The sequence below is a fragment of the Camellia sinensis genome, chromosome 3 (assembly GCF_055761805.1).
Source record: "Camellia sinensis isolate YWXY chromosome 3, ASM5576180v1, whole genome shotgun sequence".
In the NCBI taxonomy this organism is placed as follows: Eukaryota; Viridiplantae; Streptophyta; class Magnoliopsida; order Ericales; family Theaceae; genus Camellia; species Camellia sinensis.
The window spans coordinates 186,112,982-186,128,811 of NC_138963.1; positions in this window are offsets into that span (position 1 = coordinate 186,112,982).

Consider the following 15,830-nt stretch of genomic DNA (forward strand, 5'->3'; position numbering starts at 1 on the left):
GAACTTTGAAAAATAGTCGTTGCAGAACTGATTCAACAAGTGGTCATCCGCCTGAATGTCCTAGATGGAGTTTTGTTCTTGGTGGTCATCCGCCCGGACGCCCTCCCAAATGTCCACCCGGATGTCCGGTCATGTCCCGATCGTCAAATATAACTGCCGCAGTTGACAAGCATATTGCTGGTCTGACAGCCATTGTGAACAGAACTAAAATGGGACTGAACTGGGCTGATTTTGGCCTACCTGGTGGTCCCCCCAAACGTTCGCCCAAATGTCCACCCAGTGTAAATTTAGCCTCCTTTGTTTTGGCTGCTTGCTACTGCTGCTTGCTACTGTTATGGGACCTCTTTAACACTTGTTTAAGCTTAAAAACAATGCTAATGTTTCTGTTGCTGCTGCTTGCTGTTCCTGTTTGCTACTTGGTTCTTGCTTGTTTGAGCTGAAATTTTGGCCTCTAATAAATATAAATAAGACAAAATGAGGATGAATTATGATGTTAAATTAATTATAAGATTTTAAACAATTTAATCTTCAATTAAATCAAAACAAAATCATTAAAATCAATGTTAGTCATGCTATGACTAACAATCTCCCCCATTTTAATGATGGCATACAATGATGTTTTGATTTATTTGGAATGAAAAACAACTCCCCCTTAAGGCATGCTCTCTTTAATTTTCTTCTCTTGACAAAGTCACATTTATATTCATAAACATTCATTCTCTCCCCCTGTGACAGTATCAAAAACTAAATATAGAGCTAATGTTCAAGTCACTCTCCCTTTGAGGAAAACATCTTACTCTTACATTATTAACAACTAATAAGCTCAAAGATCATGTTTGTAAGAATTAATATATCAAAAATAAAGATACCAAAACAATCAACTCTTTCACTCCCCCTGTGACATGATCAACATAATCAAGAACAATGAGGGAGTTTGGCACTACTCAACAATATAGGATGATGAGAAAATGACAAGTCTCTTTATAGCACAAATGAGCATCCTTATCAAGTAAGTTACCAATGTATAGAAGAAACAAATAGTACACAATGATCATGAAATTTAAGCTCATACCATTTGTAATGGGCAAAGAGATAATAATAGAATGAATGTGCAAGCCCATATGTTTGATACCAAAAACAAAATACAATCTGAGGGGATTTTTGAAAAAACATTCAAGTTTAACTTAGTGAAATTCTTCCTCTGTTTCATTTGACAAAAGAAATAGAAGATATGATATATGAGGCTCAAAACAAAATTGTTTCTTCTCCAGTGATGCCAATAGGATGCCAACAAGCAGTTTAGAAGAGTTAACAATTGTAACACAAGCATTATGCAAAATACCAAGTATAGGTCATAACAGCTTAAACTCATTGTACGGGAAAGAAATAAACCTTCTCGTATAATCCTGTTGATCAAGTCTGCGCTCCTCCGTACGTTGTCGCTTTACTCCCTGAAAACACAAACGTGAGCTAGCCGACGGGTGTGTGCCGGATACCTCTCCGATGCCTAAGTAAGCAAAATAGACAAATAGACAAAAAGCTCTGTGTGTTTGGGAATCAAAGTTGTGTTACCTCTCTATAGGTGATATTATGAGCTTTTATAGGTTCCGTGTAGCACAATCCTAATAGGACTTTTACTCATTCATGTAGAGTCCTCCTAGGAATCGCATTCCTGAAAGATAATGCTTATCCTTCAACACCCTCCTCACTACTTGAACCAAGTGAGATGGTTTTACCATGGTCGGACTCCAATATAACCGAGGTAAGCATGGCTATGCTGAGCCGCAGAGTAGACCGAACTATAGCTAGTTTGGTTCTTCCTTTCACTGCTCTTACCCCGGTTCCTCCTGCACAAACCCTGGTGTGATTAGACCGAGATAACAAAACATCAAGGTCCTGACCGAGCTAACAAAATAACTAGGTTCTGACTGGGCTATCCATAATATGCCATGACCGGGCTAACTCTGAGTATGGCAACCAAGCTAATCGCCACGCTTCTTTAGACCGGAATAACTTCAGCGCTCTTTTGGACCGGGATAATAATAAGGCGTTCTCCGGACCGGGCTAACTCCAAGCTCCGTTTTATCCAGCCCTTCTTACCGTGGCCCAATGAATGGCCCATCACCTAGCTCGGCCCAATTTATATATAAATTACCCTCTCAATTGCCCCTTAATTCCATCTGTATAGCATGATAGGGATTACCTGTTACCAGCCGAGCTAAAAACTTTATCCTTACGATCGGGCTAAACTCTTTAGCCTTTCCAGCCGAGCTTAAAAAACCCTTTAGCCTTTCCAGCCGAGCTAAATTCTTAAGCCTTTCCAGCTGAGCTAAATTTACACCGAGCTGTACCTGTCTGGTCAAAACATCTCTTCAATCACAGAGACTGAATCATTTCTCATTCCAAGGACACGCGGCATGTTCTTATTGGCTAAAGGCAGCTGTCACGCCATCTTCGTACCTCGTGTTTTTTGAACAGTTCCCGCCTTTTTCCCTTCTCTTTTCACAAAACAAGCCCTAATGCTTTGAATCATTCACTTTATTATTCAACTTCTCTCCGTTGCGAGTCTCTGACATTCCTCGACCCTGAGCTTGCTAAGTTCGTGTTCTTCACTGTCTTTGCTTCCATCTTCAGTTTCCTCCTCTTGACCTGGTAAGCTACTCAAATCTGTTTTGTTTTTGTTTTTTTACAATCCATGGCATATTGTCTTGTGTTTTTGCAAAACACATTTTTTGCTTGGTCATGCGTTTTTCTGGAAAAAAACTTAGCAATAGAACAACTTGAACTCACGAAACAATCTGTAGAAACACTGGGTTTGATCCCAAATAATTATGCAACCGAACTAGGAAGTTGTTTGCCTTGGTCGTAAGCCTAGCCATACCTGGCAACCAAACTGAAACTTGCGCCATACTTGTAGCTTCCTTAAGTTAAACCACCGTTTGTTACAACTAGCCGAACTACCGAAGCTCGCTAGATCTGCGCAATGCCACACTAGAGAGCCTCAACGTTGACCGAGCTAAAAGTTGGGGCTGGACCAACTTTCTTTGTTAAAACCAGACTAAGAAAGCTGTCCCAAAGGCTCGACCGAGCTAAATCCCTTCGCTCAAACGGAGCTAAAACTGCGTAGCCAAACTAGGGCTTTATTTATCTTGCCTTTGTTTCTTGTAGCACGGTCCAATGATCAGTGCTTAACACTTCTTTTTTTACTTTGCAGACTTAGGTTGCCCAGGAATTCCCTTGAGCGCTCAACCGAGCTACTCAGAATCATTTTTCCACCGAGCTAACACCCACATACAATTTATTCATAACTTAAACCACAAATGGGAAAGTATAGGTTTTTAGTTGACTCTCCTGGTGCAATGGCTGAATTTCGCAAGGACTACCAAATCCCAAATAATGTCCACCTTTCACTGGCCGAGTTAGACACCATCCCTTGGGAAAAGCAAGGCTTTGTCCCTTTTAATGTTATTTCAATCGTAGAGTGCGGTCTACGTTTCCATGTACAGCCCCTCCTCTGTGAATTTCTTAGGCAAACCAAACTCTGCCCTACCCAACTTTTCACCAATTCCTACCGTATAATAAACGACATTGCCACGCTAAACGACCGGGCTGGTCTTAACGTCGGGCTAGCAGAACTCTTCCACCAATATTCTATAGGATCCGCCGAAGATGGATGGGTCTATTATTTAAGAATAAGACGCCTGCATGAAAAGATAATAAAAGATACTCCGGACAAAGATGTGAACGACGACGATTTCTTCTGGGTATCTAGGAATTTTGAGGACCAACAAGCCCAGATCCCTGGTGACAGAATAAACTAGAACAAGGGGGTAGTCGGTAGGTTTATCTCGGCTCCATTGTACATCTTTCTTTACTTCGGTTTTCAATATTTGAGTCGGACTAACAGTTGTCTTCTTTTTATGCAGACTCGAACTTCCTCAAGTCACAGTACAACTACCCCAACCTAGTTACACTTTGTGCCGCGCTGCGATATCCAAACCGAAGTTGGACCGAGCTACTGAATTTCCAACCGACCTATCGATACAGTGGTAAGCGAAAGACCAAGGTAACTAATTTCTTGTTGGAGGCTTCGCCTGAACCGGACCCAACCTTGCCCCAAATCAGATTAATCCCTTTAACTGCTGAGCAAGAGATGGCCAAGAAGAGAGCCGTACGAGCCCTTCTGACTGAAACAAATCCGACCGAGGTACCGCCAGCTAGTCAAACTCAAGAAACCGTAGTAGCTCTGCCTTCTCAACAATCTTCATCATCTCGCCCAAAGAAGCGTGCCCGGACTACCCAAACCGAGCAACGTCTTGTTGATGAAGATGAAACCGTGGTTCCTCAAACCACTCTGCCAAGCCCTCCACTGAGCCCATAATCGGAGCGCTCTGACTGAGCTACCTCCTCCAAGTGGGCTCCAAAAATCACCTTTCAGAACCGTGCTATCACGGATTCGAACTCAGTGGTCGCAGAAAAAGACCACCTGATGGCCTTCAACTTGGCTAAAGGTGTTTGTCTTCCAGCCGACATGAGGCACCACAACCACCTAACCGAGCTGAAGGCCCTTCGCTCGTCCACAAAATCCATGGTACTGGTAAGTTGCCTATTTACTTTATTTTTTCTAAAGAAATTTGTCTAACTTTCAGCTCGGTTACACTGAAAAAGTGTCTTACCATCCTTTTGCAAGCCATACAGAAAAACCACAATGCTCACAAGCGAGTGTTGGAACTAAGGAAAGCAACAAGGCAGGCCATGGCAGAAGCTAAAGCCAAAACGGCCGAGCTAGAATCATCTCAACAGAAGACCACCGAGCTAGAGGCCGAGGTCACCCGTCTGACCGGACTAGTTACCTCGGCTAACGCTGATAAACAAAGGTCCCTGACACTGATGAAAGATAAATACCTGCGTGAGCTGACCAAGCTTGAGGGCAAGAAGAACGCTGAGATCACCGAGCTGCAAAAGAAAGCAGATGACGCGGATGCTCAAGGTTTCAAAGAGGGGGAGGCTCTTTACATTAAGCAATGTGAGGCAGCCAAAGACTTATTGTTTAAATGCAGATGGAGGGCGGCCGTGGCCCAGCTTGGTCATGGACCAGAGACCGAGGTTTTCAACCCTCCTCCGTATTTTATCCCGGCTTCGATGACGGAGTACGCTACGTCCGTTCAACAACAGTTTCTTCAGTCTGAGGATGATAAAGAAGAAACTGAGCCAGACAATGCTCCGGTCGTTCTAAATAATGCCCCAGTCGGTAATGAACCTGTTGTTCAGTCAACTGAGTTGGAGCCACCGGTTGAAGATCTGACAACCGAGATACCAGATGAGACCGGGCTACCAGATAAAATCGGACTCCGAGTTGTACTTGACGCAGAAATAGACGACCTTTTTGCTTGATTCTGTACCCTTTTTTTTTTTTTTTTAACCTTTGGATAATTGTAACCGGGCTGAAGTAACATCATTCTGTACTTGTGAACTTTGAATGAATACTTCTTTTTTGTTCAAACTCTTATTTCGGTTGATCTTTATGCTTGTACTTTTACTTACTTTCTAACTGATGTCTTGCATGAGGTTCAGCATTCTCTTGCCGAGATACTTTATCCCGGTCTTAACATTGCAACTATAAGTATACCTGTCAATCACTCTTTAGCCGAGATCCCTACATCGGCTGAAGAATACTAAAAGTTGGTTTAATCCAGCCAACCACTTTTTAGCCGATGTCCTTACTTCGGCTAAAGAGTACCAAGAATTGGTTTCGTCCAGCCAACCACTCTTTAGCCGAGATCCTTGCCTCGGCTGAAGAGTACTAAGAGTTGGTTTAATCCAGCCAACCACTCTTTAGCCGATATCCTTACTTCGGCGAAAGAGTAATAAGAGTTGGTTTAATCCAGCCAACCACTCTTCAGCCGAGATCCTTACCTCGGCTGAAGAGTACTAAGAGTTGGTTTAATCCAGCCAACCACTCTTTAGCCGATATCCTTACTTTGGCTAAAGAGTACTAAGAGTTAGTTTAATCCAGCCAACCACTCTTTAGCCGAGATCCTTACCTCGGCTAAAGAGTACTAAAAGTTGGTTTAATCCAGCCAACCACTCTTTAGCCGATATCCTTACTTCGGCGAAAAAGTACTAAGAGTTGGTTTAATCCAGCCAACCACTCTTTAGCCGAGATCCTTACTTTGGTGAAAGAGTACTAAGAGTTGGTTTAATCCAGTCAACCACTCTTTAGCCGATATCCTTACTTCAGCGAAAGAGTACTAAGAGTTGATTTAATCCAGCCAACCACTCTTTAGCCGATATCCTTACTTCGGCTAAAGAGTACTAAGAGTTGGTTTAATCCAGCCAACCATTCTTTAGCCGATATCCTTACTTCGGCGAAAAAGTACTAAGAGTTGGTTTAATCCAGCCAACCTCCAGATTGGTTTTTCCAGCCAACCCAGAGTAAAGTGTTTGGTTTATTCCGACCAAACGTCCTGCAGCCTAGATCCTTATCTTGGGCTTAGGAGGGTGTTGGCTTTTCCAGCCAACCTTTAGATTGGTTTTTCCAGCCAACCTAAAGTAAAGTGTTTGGTTATTTCGACCAAACGTCCTGCAGCCTAGATCCTTATCCTGGGCTTAGGAAGAGTGTTGGTTTTTCCAGCCAACCTCTAAGTTGGTTTTTCCAGCCAACTATGCTTTCAATGCCCCTAGCCTACTAAAACAACTTTTACAGAATAAAAACAATGATGCTGAAAAGAAAACTACTTGTTTTATTGGGGAAAAGAAAAATTACAAGTATTTTAAAGTAAAGCTAAAAATAAAATAGTTTGAGATTGGCAGTGTTCCGTGGTCTGGGAATTGCTTTGCTGTCTTCGTCTTCCAAGTGGTAAGCACCTTTTCCTGCTAATCCGACCACTTTGTAAGGTCCTTCCCAATTAGGCCATAATTTGCCATCTCCTGGGACCAAGGTGTTTCCCATTACTTTGCGCAGTACCCAATCTCCGATTTTGAATTGTCTTAGATGTACTGTCTTGTTGTATTTCCTGGATAACTCTTGTTGGTATGAGGCAATGTGAACCAGTGCTTTTTCTCTTCTTTCTTCGGCGAGGTCGAGTTCCAATGCTATGGCTTCTCCATTCAAGTCTGGATCAAAATTTTCGCTTGTAATTGTAGGGAGGCCAACTTCCAGTGGGATTACTGCTTCCATGCCATAGGCTAAGGAGAATGGTGTTTCTCCTGTTGATCGTCGAGATGTGGTGCGGTAAGCCCATAAAACATGAGGAACTTCCTCAGCCCATTTGTCTTTTGCTCTTTCTAACCTTTTCTTCAGTCCATCCAAGATGACCTTGTTTGATGTTTCTGCCTGGCCGTTGGCTTGGGGATATGCCGGTGTAAAATTGTAGAATTTTATCTTGTATTCTTCACAAAAGCCTCTAAAGATTTTGCCATCAAACTAAGTGCCGTTGTCTGATATTAGGGCTTTAGGTATGCCTAATCGAGTAATGATATTCTGTCAGACGAACTTCTTCACATCTTTTTCCTTGATTGATGCCAATGCTTCTGCTTCCACCCACTTTGTGAAGTAGTCTGTTACTGCAAGAAAGAACTTCCTGTTACCGGGTGCTGTTAGAAGTGGTCCTACTATGTCCAAGCCCCACATTGCGAAGGGCCATGGGCTGGTCAATGGTAGGAGCTCTTTGGTTGGCTGATGTATTTGGTGTGCGAATTTCTGACATTTCTCGCACTTCTTCACATACTTCTCTGAGTCTGCCTGTATATATAGCCACCAGTATCCTTGCGAAATAGCTCTGTAAGCTAATGATTTTCCTCCTTGGTGGCTTCCGCACACACCTTCATGTATCTCGAACAAGAATGCTTCAACTTTGCTGGGATAAACACACTTTAGATAAGGTCCTGAGAATGACTTTTTGTACAATGCCATAGAAGGGGAGAGCCAAAATCGCTGCGACTTTGCTCTAATTTTGTTGGCTTCTTTCTTCTCTCCCGGCAGTATGCCGTCTTTTAAGAATGCTATGATAGGATCCAGGCCTAGTTCGGCGCAACATACCTCTTTTGCTTCGGGGTCTTCAATGCTTGGTCTTGGTAGGTAGTCAATTAGTAGTGGGTGAGGGATGGATGTATCTGCCATTGAAACAAATTCTGCTAGTTCGTCTACTCTGCTGTTTTTCTCCCTGCCAATCTGTTCTATCCTCACTACTTCAAATTTCTTGATCTCTTTTCTGACTAAGTCTTGATACTTAGCCATCCTGTCATCCTTTGCCTCGTAGTCGCCTGAAATTTGGTTTACCACCAGCTGGGAGTCGCTGCAAACCATTAGCTCGGTGGCCTTCATGTAAGATGCTGATTTGAGACCTGCAAGAAGTGCTTTATACTCTGCTTCGTTGTTTGATGCTGGGAAGCCAAGGTTGACTGCTTGCTCCATAACTAGGCCATCTGGTGAGATGAGGACTATGCCAAGTCCTGCACCATGTCGGTTGGATGCTCCGTCCATGAAGAGCTTCCACATCTCTCCAACGAACAACTTCCAGCAAGTGGAGGGATCAGATGATGCCGTGGGGTTAAGAATGTTGCTGGCGTTTTCTTCAAGGTCCATGCTTGCTGTCTGCCCCTCGTTATCTGATTGTACCAAGTCTTTATTTAATGGTGAGGCTTGGCTTGGTGTAGCATGGTTCACTTCTTTCTTGCTTTCTTTACTCTGGTCTACCTTGGGGTCTGACTGAGTATCCTGCACCAGGGGTTACGCTATTCCGGCGTCAACTTCTATCCCTGGTTCGGTTGTGTCAGTCAGGTCGACTGGGCAGATATGATGACTTCCTGGGGTGAATTCTGTAACAAAGTCTGCCAAAGCTTGGGCCTTTATCGCAGTTCTGGGTTCGAACTTGATGTCGAATTGTCCCAACTCTACTGCCCACTTCAAGATTCGCCCAGAAAAGTTCGCCCTCTCAAACAAAGCTTTTAATGGAAAAGCTGTGAGGACGACTATGGTGTGGACGTGAAAGTAGTGCGATAACTTTCTCGAGGCCATCATCAAGGTCAAGGCCAGTTTTTCCAATGGCAAGTACCTTGTTTCGGCACCCAGCAATGTCTTGCTGACATAATAGATGGGCAGATGTTGGATTCCTTCCGCACGGACCAACACTACGCTAATTGCGTTTTGAGAGACTGCCAGGTACAGGAAGAGTTCTGCTCCAGGTATTGGGGTGACAAGCAGTAGTGGAGAAGACATGTATTCTTTCAAGTTTTCCAGAACGTGGTCGCATTCTTCGTCCCACTCGAACTTGGCTTTTAATGCTTGAAAAAATGGTCGTAGTCTGTCTGACGACCGGCTAATGAATCGGTTGAGTGCAGTTGCCATGCCGGTGAGATGCTGCACTTCCTTTACTGAGTTAGGCCTCTCCAGATCCTGAATAGCTTTGATCTGGGAGGGGTCTGCCTCTATACCCCAGTTGGTCACCAGGAAGCCCAGGAATTTGCCAGATCCTACACCGAACGCGCACTTAGATGCATTAAGGCGCAACTTATGGCTCTTCAGAATCCGGAACATCTCACTTAGGTCCCTTAGATGGTCATTCTTATCCTTGCTCTTGACCACCATGTCGTCGATGTAAGCCTCCATTGTTCTGCCTAACAATGGCTCAAACATCTTGGTGATCATTCTCTGGAATGTTGCCCCTGCATTCTTTAGGCCAAAGGGTATGACTTTGTAACAATACAGTCCTCTTGGAGTTGTAAAGGACGTGACCTCCTGGTCTGGTTCGTACATGGCGATCTGATGGTAGCCTCTGTATGCATCAAGAAAGCTAAGTCAGTTGTCCCCCGCCGTTAGGTCTACCAGTTGATCTATCCGTGGTAGGGGGAAGTTGTCCTTTGGGCATGCTTTGTTGACTGTCTTATAGTCGACGCAGACCCGCCATTTTCCATTCTTCTTTGGCACCACGACTGTGTTGGAAATCCATCTGGGGTAGTGTACCTCTCTGATAGCTCCTGCCTCTAGCAGATTTCCCACTTCTTCTGCTACTATCTCGGCGTGGTGGAGTGCCGATCTGCGAGTGCGTTGAATGATTGGTCTGGCGGATGGGTGGACATTGAGTTGGTGACAGATGAAGTTTGGATCAATGCCTGGCATGTCGTAGGGTGTCCAGGCGAACACTTCAATGTTAAAGGTCAAGAATTCCAAGACCTCTAATCTCTCAGTGTTGGACAACGACGAACCGAGCAAAAAGAACTTATCCGAGTTCTTTTCATCTATTCTTACATCTACCAAGTCTTCCACCGCTTTTTGATCAGCTGCTTTGTCGACATCTGCGAACAGTTCATTGCTCTCAGGTTCTTCCACCGAATGAACATATCCCTTGGCAGCGCGGTTGCCATTAACCGTGACAAAGCATTGCTTGGACATAGTTTGGTCTCCAAAGACCTCTTCAATTACCCCGGCGTCGTTGGGGAATCGCATTACTTGGTGGTAGGATGAAGCTACCGCTCGCATGGCATGCAGCCATGTTCTTCCCAAGATTATGTTGTAAGTGGAAGGGACCTTCAACACCCAAAATTTCACTTGTTTTGTCACGCTTCTTGCCCTGACTAGAAGGATAATCTTGCTGACTGGCCACTCTGGCATTGAGTTGAATCCGATCAAGAGGGATATAGCTGGTACCAAGTTTTTGTCCTCCAATTTCAGTTGTTTGAAAGTGTCGTAGTACATTATCTCACACGAGCTACCTTGGTCTATTAAAATCCGCTTGATGTCGTCATTCATAACGCGGAGTGTGACGACCAGTGCGTCGTTGTGAGGGCAGTATATCATCGCCAAGTCTCTATCTGAAAAAGAGATGACATTGGTGGCCTCCGTTCTTCCTTTCTTGATTGTGGGTTGTGCACTTAGAACCTCTCTCAACTACTCAGCCTTTTTGATCATGCCCCTAAGCTCACATACGCGCTCAGGTTCGCATATCTCATGTATTACGTTTATCACGCCTTAAGGTGGGGCATTGATTGGCATTCAGTTCAGGTGGTTGTCATTCTAGGGGGCTGGCTGCACCCTTCCTTCAATGTATTTGTTCAGGTGACCGGCCGCCACCAACTCCTCTAAATGTTGTCTCAATGGTGTACAATTTTCAATGCGGTGCCCCTTTTCATTATGGAAGGTGCACCGTGATCTTTCGTCGTAGTCCTTCTGAGCCTCTCCTAGCTTGGCAAGACATCTGACGAAAGGTTCATCGCGTATCTTGCTTAGAATCTGGTAGATTGGCTTTTTGAATACCGTGGTAATGGCAGTGCGGACTCTCAACCATCTTTTATCCTGGTCTTCTCCGTTGTCCTACCTACCTCGTCCGTTTTTGTTTGGACGTTCTACCACGTTGACGTTTGCCGCGGTCTTTTTATCTGGTACTGCGGTCATGCTAGACTTTGCTTTAGCACGGGCGCCATCTTCTTCAACCCGAATATGCTGGTGCACTCTCTCCATTAAGACTTCCATCGTGAGAGGCGGTGTCATAGTGATTGAGTCCCTTAGTCTGTTCCCGACTAGAAGGCCTCTTTTGTACTGTGCGATGGCGAGATTGGTGGGGCAGTCCCCAATCTGGTTGAAGGTCTCCTAGTAGCGGCTATTGTAGGATCTTAATGACTCTTTTTCGCCCATGTCAATGGAGAGCAGTTGATCAATTTCCACCGGGGTTTTGGTGTTCGTTCTGAACCTTGTTACGAACGCCTCCGCCAATTGCACCCAAGAGGCTATGCTGCCTTCTGGAAGTTTTTCGAACCAAGTCAAGCCTAGGTCACCAAGGCTTGATGGGAAGAGGATGCACATCAAAGCCTCGTTTCGTCGATATACCGCCATAACCTGGCAGAAGTGGCTTAGGTGCATGTAAGGGTCTGTCTTCCCTTCGTATGTGGTAAATTTAGGTTGGATGAAGCCTGAGGGTAATGATGCGTTCTCGATCGCCGGAACGAACAGCGAGCTATGTAGTCTTGCCAACGCTTTATCTGTTGGTTTGTAGGCAAGGTGTGGTACTGGCATTCCAACCTCGACGCTTCCATGCGTCCAAGGAGCCAACCGCCGAAGGGCTGAAACTCTGTGCGGGTCACATGCCCTGGCATCCTCCTTCTGTCGCGCCCTTTCTTCAAGCACAGTCCGTAAGTCAGACGATTTAGGCAACTCCGTTTGCCTGGATAATGTTTGGTGCATGTGTGAGGGCCGATAGGTACTTCCCTCAGTGTAAGACCTCAATGATCTCGTTCTCTCATACCTGGAGTAACGAGTTCTGGAAGTCCTTGTTTGAGTGTCGCCTGTCCTGAGGCTTCTACTCTCTGCTTGCGATAGCATGATATGCCTATCACGATCTTCAGAGTGGCGAGGAGGCGTATTGCCTTTGTGCCCCTCTCTCATCGCCACTTCTTTTCCCTTGATCTGGCGCTTCATGGTCTCCATGTTCGCCGCTATCTTTCTTATCAGTTCATCTTGCTCTTTTATGCGATCCTCCAAAGGTTGAGGGTCGATTCTTCGCCTTTGCCTTTCAGGACTTTGTGAGCGAGAGTGACGGGGGCTGTTGTTCCGCCTCCCCCTTGTATCCCTCCGGGGATTCTGTCGCTGGGGCTCTAAGTCCGCCATAGGAGGGATAAAGGGCAATCCTTCGCGCCTCCCACCCCCCTCTGGGGTTTTTCCGTCGATGGCGGATTGTGGCAAATCTTCGTTGTGCACCATTCAACGAGAGAAACTTGATCAAGAGGTTTTGTTCATTCTATTTGTTTCCACAGACGGTGCCAATTGTACGGAAAAGAAATAAACCTTCTCGTATAATCCTGTTGATCAAGTCTGCGCTCCTCCGTATGTCATCGCTTTACTTCCTGAAAACACAAACGTGAGCTAGCCGGCAGATGTGTGCCGGATACCTCTCCGATGCCTAAGTAAGCAAAATAGACAAATAGACAAAAAGCTCTGTCTGTTTGGGAATCAAAGTTGTGTTACCTCTCCATTGGTGATGTTATGAGTTTTTATAGGTTCCGTGTGGCACAATCCTAATAGGACTTTTACTCCTCCATGTAGAGTCCTCCTAGGAATCGCATTCCTGAAAGATAATGCTTATCCTTCAACACCCTTCTCACTGCTTGAACCAAGTGAGATGGTTTTACCATGGTCGGACTCCAATATAACTGAGGTAAGCATGGCTATGCTGAGCCGCAGAGTAGACAGAACTATAGCTAGTTTGGTTCTTCCTTTCACTGCTCTTACCCCGGTTCCTCCTGCACAAACCCTGGCGTGATTAGACCGAGATAACAAAACATCAAGGTCCTGACCGAGCTAACAAAATAGCTAGGTTCTGACCGGGCTATCCATAATATGCCATGACCGGGCTAACTCTGAGTATGGCAACTGGGCTAATCGCCACGCTTCTTTAGACCGGAATAACTTCAACACTCTTTTGGACCGGGATAATAATAAGGCGTTCTCCGGACCGAGCTAACTCCAAGCTCCGTTTTATCCAGCCCTTCTTACCGTGGCCCAATGAATGGCCCATCACCTAGCTCGGCCCAATTTGTATATAAATTATCCTCTCACTCATCATAATCTCATGGAGTTAAGGTAATTCTACTAAAGAGACATGTCCAACATATAGCAGTTCATATACCTAGAAAATCATGAAATCCATATATAACACATATGTTAAGCATAAGCATGATTTTCCTTTTCCTTTTTAGGCAAGAGCAAAATTCTTTTCATTACAAATCATATGATGTATATTTAAAACCATAGATACTCAATCCTTTTCATGTCATTGTAATAAAAAATATCAATTCAAAGTTCATGAGAGAACATAGGATTTTTACCTCAAAAGTTTGAGAGAGAAGTAGGAAACATACCTTTGATTCATGAGTTGGAAACTTCTTCAGATTTTAATTTTGTTTCATAAAGAGGTCATCTCAAAGGGGTTTTGACAAATGGTTAGCAAAAATATTTCTACCCCTAAGTTGGTGCTTCCTTTTTCTATTGTGATCTTGTGCAGATATAATCAATCATACAACAATCAATTTTATACTCATGAAGCATACAATGTAAGTACTAAATGATGTTCTATTTCATTCTCCTCTTTTATCATAAACTCAAAACATGAGAAATAATTCAATAGGTGTCATGATCAATCAAGAGTTTAGAATATTATTTTCGAATTTTTCAAATTGTAGCACATAGCATAATATGAGAAAATAGTTTTATGCTTTTAGTTCTACCAGGAACATCATCAAGAGGCATTTTTATCAACTATATCCAATCCACATGTTCAAGCTTTAATACAATCATTCTACTCAATGTGTAACAAAACATGAATGTTATAAACAAGTTAATGTTCACAATTATCACTTAACAGCATTTCATGAGATATATGCCAATATAGTCCTTATCCAAACGATATTCAATGGAATGGATCTAATGGCTCTACAAACATATGATTCTTCATTCTATTTAGACATTGTTAATGTATCATTAATCAAAGAATTTCATAATTCATTCAAATATTCCAATATGAAGCACATGAGCATTAATTTTTCATTTTGAGCATATTTTTGAGATCACCAGTGTACATGGATGTGTTAAACACAATTTTCCACAAATTAGTTAGTATACAATCTCAAAACATGTTATGTCATCAAAATTAATTCCATAAAGATATGACTCAAAAAGAATTGACATATCAGTATGTAGTCATATATGTAAGGTGAAAAATATGCTTACAAGTGAAAAATCATTTTGTCACTTCTTATCTCTTTTTCATAGCAATGGATGACAAGATATAAACTAGTCAAGGAAAAGAATCGCGTATTGATATGCTTGTTCATGATTATGAGCTTTTAAGATGGAATCCTTTGAATATATTTCTAATATGTTTTCTAAATTTACCAACATTATTAATGCTCTAAAATCTCTTGGTAAATCCATTACTAATGTTGAGCGGTGAGAAAAAATCTTAAGTCCTTGCCAAAGAATTGGGAAGCTAAAGTTACTACTATTCAAGAGGCTAAAGACCTAACAAGATTGAGTATTGAAGAACTCTTAGACTCACTCATGGCTCATGAACTCACAATGATGGATTGAAGTAAAAAGATAGCTATTTGGGGAGAAAATGATGAAGGTTACTCTGATGAGGAAGGCAACAACAATGAAGCATTTCATCTATGCTTAATGACAAAAGAAGATGATGAGGTAACCTTTAACTATGAAGAACTTGAAAATGCATTCAATGAATTAATTGATGAATTTAGAATGTTTGTACTAAAAATTCTATGTTAAAGAAATTATTTACTTCTCTATCAAATGATTTAGATATATTGAAAATGGAAAATTCTTCTTTGAACAATGACTTTACATCTATTGCTAATGAGAAAAATCTTTTGAAAAATAGTGTTGAGGATTTAAACAAAACTCTTGAAAATTTTGTAAAAGGAAAAGAAAATCTCAACAAACTTCTTGGAAATCAAAATTATGTTTTTGATAAAGTAGGCATTGACTTAAATCCTATCAATGATAAAGTAGGCATTGATTTTAATCCTATCCAGAAACAAAAGAACATCAAAACTATTTTTGATAGGGGTCCTCCTAAGGCTTTTATGAGATTAAATGTTCTTGAGACTAATCCCCATAGACCCAAGGAAGTATGGGTACTAAGAAAGAAATCAAGTTAGTTTTGTAGGAGATATCTCAAAGAACACCAAGGACTTGGAGAGAAGATGCACAACAACAATGTTCAATCTTAAGAGCAAAATTAGTTACTACAAGAAGACAAATGATGTAATCACCAAGATGAACAATAAAGGTAATGTATGGGTGAAGATTCCAAAGAGATAAA